Source organism: Thermobia domestica, chromosome 17 (assembly GCF_964235325.1).
Source record: "Thermobia domestica chromosome 17, izTheDome1.hap1.1, whole genome shotgun sequence".
Classification (NCBI taxonomy): Eukaryota; Metazoa; Arthropoda; class Insecta; order Zygentoma; family Lepismatidae; genus Thermobia; species Thermobia domestica.
The window spans coordinates 101,536,343-101,543,070 of record NC_137470.1 but is presented as its reverse complement, the minus strand read 5'-3'; positions in this window follow the sequence as shown (position 1 = coordinate 101,543,070).

Here is a 6,728-nt window from a genome sequence, read left to right as displayed (position 1 = left end):
TAAGTAACTGCTTTTTGATATGGATTCAGCGTCCAAGGAACAGGTTCTATCTTTGATCTAATTCCTCTATTGCGATCTGTAGTTGTAGAATACTAGTTCAAGTTTGAGTATTGAATTAGCATAGTGTGGAAGTCTGTCGTACATTCATAGTGAAATGAAACTAATTATAAATAATAAACACAGAAAGCATCAAAAGGACTGTATAACTTTGAAAATTCATATTAATTTATTCACTTATCTTACAGACATTTTTTAAAGCAAAATACAGCACGTTTTGACTTGCATAGTACACTAGTTCAGAACCAAGCCACCTCAAGCGCTAGCGGTAGTTGGACCAAAGATGGCTGCCTTTAACGGTCCCGAGCGTGCTAGCTGTGTGTGCTGGTTTGAAAAATCCAATTCTGCGATAACTGTGCAACGTAATTTTCGTACAAAGTAATGTAAAGATCCTCCCAGTAGGCCTACTATTTATCAGTGGCATATGTGTTTCATTTAAACTGGATGTTCGGTAAGATACAACAAATCTTCAATTCGTCCCCGTACGTCTGAAGACGTTGTAGAGCAAGTGAGACAAAGCTTTGTGAACAGTCCTACAAAATCAACCTGGTATGCTTCTCGACAGCTGGCCGTCCCACGCGTGACAGTTTGGCGTATGTTGAGAAAACTGTTGCATGTCAAACCACACAAATTGCAAATTGTGCAAGAAATGAGACGCTGGTAGAATTGCTCGTAAGGAACTTTGTGTTTGGCAAGAAATCAACTTCAAATGGGATGTGTGCCACATTATCGATGGAAGCCACATTGAACCTCTTTGGGTATAAGATAAAAAGCGGTGTATTTTGCTACGAAATGACACCAGAACCATGTCTGTAAGCTAATTAAAAAATCAATGTGAGTTTTCAAAGGTGTCAAGTCCTTTTTGGTACACCATGTATTAAGATGAATTCAACTTCGCTACAAAAGGTTACCTCTCTTATTCTTCGATCACTCTTGGATCCCGTAGTTTTGCAATCTTGTAATAGTTTCATAATGTGAATCAAACTCACGTGCTTTTCCTTCTCTCTTTTACACACGAAAACATGACACTTCGTTTCATTGCAACCAGTGGCGTACGCAGGATTTCGTCAAGCAGAGATGCTGAACTGTATTTCATTTCCAAGACCTAAAATCTCGAAATGTATATATTCTTTAAAATACATTTCACAGAAAAACAATATGTGGTAGACCCAAGTAAATAAATATACTTTCTTGACCTGCATATAATACCTCTTCCTCTGTATACACACTTTGAAAATATGTAAAGGAAGACGTACCAATTTAAAACTCTAGATTTAAATGTCAGTCTTTACTGCAACTTTGGTGGTTATCACTCTGTATTCAGTTTTGGTAGTATACTCAAGATTGATCTGAATGCTTCGTGGAAACGTAGTGAAAATACATTAATAATAAATTTTAGGTGACAATCAAATTGAACCATAACGTAACGCATTACAGACTGAAATAGTGTGACGTCACTTCCTTCTCGTTGGCATGAACATTATTTTTTTTTCTTTCTTCGTAAAACCACAGAAGACTAAGGAACCTGAATACAAAGGAAAATTATGATGTGTAATGTTTCAAATTACAAGGATAACAGGTTATTTTTAGTTTTCCAACGGATGAAACTGAAACAAGATTGATAAAAACAATTAACTAAGCGATACTGTATGTTACGTAAGATTACGTAAATGACAAGCATGGAAAGCATGTCCTGTGAAATGTTCCCTCTGATGTTCCGGATATATCAGTGGTTCCGAACCTTTTTGACTGCGGACACATTTCACTGAACATTCACGACACACTTTTTTGATTTTTAATTAATATAAATTATAGTCGAAGACTGAAGTTTCTATGAAGTAATCACCTGTTCATCGCGAGGCCGGTCGCTAACAGATTCATTGGAGCGACTTATGACCGACCATAAGGGCTATCAAGCCAGTGGTTAATTTGTTATGCTATGTAATACTGAGCACTGATGCCGCTACTGTAGGCGTTGACTGATAGTCTGTCCCAAGATTGATTTCAAGTAATCTTTAAATCCTAAAATTTTGAGACTGGTTGCGAACTGTGGATTTAAATAATACTGAAAAAAATGTGCATTAGTATCGATATTGCGCCTACAGTTTAAAATCTATGCCGAACAACTCCTAATTCGATAGTTTCTTGTACGGTCAGTGTATATTCTTAAATTAATAGGCATATAAGGAAAGATTTGATAGATGCCCACTGATCTGAAATTGGTCCAGATTGAAAATTCACACCATATGTAGTATGGCAAAGTTAGTGTCTGCTTTTGGCAAAACTTGTCTTGTAATGTCTTACGAAGTTATATTCTAGTAGCTCTTTTTCCAGTTTTACTAGATACTAGTGAATGGATGAGCACTTTTTAAACTCACCAGTATTTTTCAAAATATGTAATGTGTTGGCTTATGTATAAATTGTGCACTACGCCTGTATAGGATTATATGGGATGGCGCTTACATTATGCTATTTTAATTACAGATATGTCATCTTCATAGATCAGTGCTTTAGTTATTATATCCAGTGACGGACTCAACATTTCAGACACTTTGTTATTGTAGACTGCGTTTATGGAAAACACTACTAACTTTTACGAAAATTATAATTTAGGTAATACATCTCTCTGGTGCTTACGAACATATTGACTATACATCGTGTTATGCATAAAATAGACTTTCAATGACTTGGAAACCTTATTTATTTATTTTTTAAATAGGTATCCCGCAAAAAGTGAATTATTTCATGAGTCAGGGATAGCATAGGAGGTTAGGGGATTAACATTATTTACAGTCAGTGTAACTTTAAAAAATCTTAGGAATTGTGTAGCGAGCGAAATAAGGATAGTAGTACAGAGAGTTAAGGCGATAAAAATGTTATATACTAGTCAATATGACTTTAAAATACCTTTGGAATAACGTCTAAGAAAGAATGCAGATTAAGTTGCTGTTCAGAAAACATGTCAAGATTCAACCACTGCAAAGGTAAGAAGAAAAATGTAAGATGTTAATCTGAAGAGGCGTTGTACCTTTCTGCAATATAAATGCTTAAAGAGTGACGCCTGTGTGAAATTATTATTAATGTCATAGGAAGTCTTACTGCTGAAGCAATGTAAGAGTACTTACCATAATTTTTGCTGTACAATTTTTTTTTGTACGTGCGTGTCAGGAACGCGAGTTTGTTTCTTGCACACACGTTGAAACAATATATATATATAAATAAATAATATATATATATATATATAGGGGTTAGACAAAAAAATCCAAAAACACTTCATACAGGACACGTAAGTTTGGCCCTCCACTGTACAACGCGTGTTGTGGTTGCCGATCGTTTTTTGTTTTCAATGTGTCATGTGGACCTTCCTCTTCCGTCAGCAGTAACCAGTTCACTTGAGTGTCGTGGTGTGAAAGTGGTGCAGAAAAATGGGCGACCTGATACACTTCCAAAGAGGCATGATCGTTGGTGCCCGTCTGATTGGAGCTTCAGTGGCAACAGTGGCGAACATTGTGGGGGTATCGAAAGGCACTATGTCTAATGTCACGAGGGCATACACAATTCATGGGCAAACGACGTCTGCAAAGCACAACAGTGGTCGAAAGACAATCCTGTCAGATAGGGACCGGAGGACATTAAAACAGATTGTAGCAGCTAAAAAGATGACTGCAATGAAAATTACGTCAACTCAATTCCGGCCCAAAATGAAAATTCATGACAGGGCCGCTATCGCCATACCCCTGGTCACAGCAGTAAATGCGAAGAGGCGTATCCAGTGGAGCAAGGACCACAAGGCGTGGACTCGTAAGCATTGGAAACACGTAATGTCCGATGAATCGACCTTCACCTTGTTTCCAACAACCGGTTGTGTTTACGTATGGAGAACCCCGTCGCAGGCCTATTCCCAACTGTAAAGCATGGGGGCGTTTCTGTTACAGTATGGGCAGTGATATCGTGGTTTTCCGCAGGTCCCATGATAGCCCTGAATGGAATGATGAATGCTAAGGCGTGTGAAGCCATTTTGGGGGACCAGGTTCTACCCATGTCCCAAATATTGTTCCCTGATGGTGATGGCATCTACCAAGATGATTTGGCACACTGTCACGCTGCACAAACGGAGAAATCATGGTTTGAGGAGCATAACCAGGAGCTATCACACCTCCCCTGGGTTCCACAACCACCAGATCTGAACATCATTGAGCCATTGTGGTCTGAGTTAGAAAGGCGTGTTCAGTCTCATTACCCTCCACCAGCATCCCTTAAGGAACTGGAGCATGTTTTGGAGGAACAATGGTACAAAATTCCACACACCACGATTCAGGAACTGTATAGGTCCATTTCACGTTCCACCCAAGCTGTTTTGCAACGTTTTAGATTTTTTGTCCAACCCTTGTATATATACAGGGTGGGCCATTTTAATTAATCCACGGAAATATCTGAAAAATGATAAAACATAGAAGAAATGTTACAAGTACACGTTATATATTGCTAAAGGGGATAACCAATTCCGCCAAAAGTACCCCTCCCCGCCCCCCGTAAATGGGGGTAACTTTGAAATGTCAAATGGGAACATGGGTCGAGTAATACCTCGTTCGAAAGGTCTTGAAAAACTAAGTAACGCTGTACCAAAAGATATTCCATATTGTGCACCGGTTTCAAAAAGGACGCCGTAATATGGTTCGGAAACTCCAGTACCCGTAGTGTGAAAACAAGGTAAATGAGGAAGGTAAATGAATGGAACAAAATTGAAATACGTAAATATCATAGGGCATATCGAACGGTGTGGTCCCTGTGATCCCAGTGGCCTCCCTAAAGGGGTCTTGGGGGCTAACTTCAAAATTTCAAATAGTAACATGAGTCGAGTGGTACCTCGTTCGATAAATCTTGCAAAATCTAACATATTGCAGGAGAAAACGATTGATGTGAAATGGCAGTGTTCTCAAAAGGCCGCCGAAACATAGTATCCGTGTCAGAGAAAAGGTTTAGTACCCGTAGTATGAAAGCGATTGGAGATAAATCAACAAAAGAAAAACTGGAGTAGCTAACTGACGTAAGGCACATCGAGAGGTGTTGTCGGGGTGACTCCAAGGGCCAACTGAAAGGTATCCGAGGCCAACTTGAAAATTTCAAATAGCAGCTTGAAGCGAGTAACATCACGTTACATAGACAAATTAATATCAAACAGCTTCTGTAAGAAAATTTTCGACATGAGACACCGTTTTCAAAATGATCGCAAAGACATGGTGACTGTGTCTAAGAAAACGTCTAGTGCCCATTGTATGAATACGGTTAGACATAAATGAAAATAACGAAAATTAAATAGGAAAACCACGGAGGCGTATTATTCCAAGGCTCGAGAATAATACAACAGAGATAAAAATATTAGAGTAAAATTGCCATAATGTATAGAGAGAAATCCAAGTCCTGCAAAATAATCTCTTCCTGCGCTCTGTATGTGAGTGGGGTGGAAAGTAAAGTGAAAGTTCAAACGAGAACTCTAATTTAATTCGTAAATTAAGGCTAACCATACAAATAGGTACGGTGTGGTTGAAACATTTGTTTGTAAGGATGACGCTGTAGTGACTAAAAAAAGAGAAACTTTTATGCAATGCGTGCTGGTTATTCAGAAAGCATTTCGGGGATATACGTACACACCGTTTCGTCCCTCAAGCTCACAATATGCCATGAATGCTAATAGTTAATCAAAATGTAACTGTGGCCATCCGCGTTAACTTAGTGCACCAATTCTCTATTCATGAAGTCTGCCTTCCAAACAGCATTGGGTAGGTCAAGCGTACGCCCGAACCGTTGTCCGGTCGGACATTGAAATTTTGAAGTTAGCCCACAAGACCCCTTCAGGGAGGGCACTGGGATTACATCATTCGATATGCCCTATGATATTTACGTATATCAATTTTATTCCATTCATTTACCTTCCATGGTTTTCATACTACGGGTACTGGAGTTTCCGAACCATATCATGGCGGCCATTTTGAAACTGGTGCACAATATGAAACATCTTTTGGTACAGCGTTACTTAGTTTTCCAAGACCTTTCGAACGAGGTATTACTTGACCCATGTTCCCATTTGACATTTCAAAGTTACCCCCATTTACGGGGAGCGGGGAGGGGTACTTTTGGCGGAATTGGTTTTCCCCCTTAGCAATATATAACATGTACTTGAAACATTTCTTCTATGTTTTATCATTTTTCAGATATTTCCGTGGATTAATTAAAATGACCCACCCTGTATATATATATATATATATATATATATATATATTACATATCCATATTCTCTTGAGACCCATTAAAGCCCTATGTGCTACTCCCCTGCTTTCGCTCGTTGAAACTTCCTCACTTAAGAAACTCCCTCGTGCAAACACACCTGTTACAGTAAAACAACGCTTATGGAATTAAGAAAAAGATATTAGCACTTTATGTATAGCCATTAATTTTGCGCCCAAAACTCCGTCATTTCCACATCTACATTGATGGTGGTTGTATACGCTTCTTTTAAGATAAAATAACTTATATCATTACATTGTCCACCATATTTTAAACGTGTGAGAAGTGTAAATACTCTCATATAATAAACATTTTGATGGTAGATCATGACATTTACAAAAAAGGTAATAAAAAAAAAAAAAAAAAGACTGTGCTGGCATTTTGTT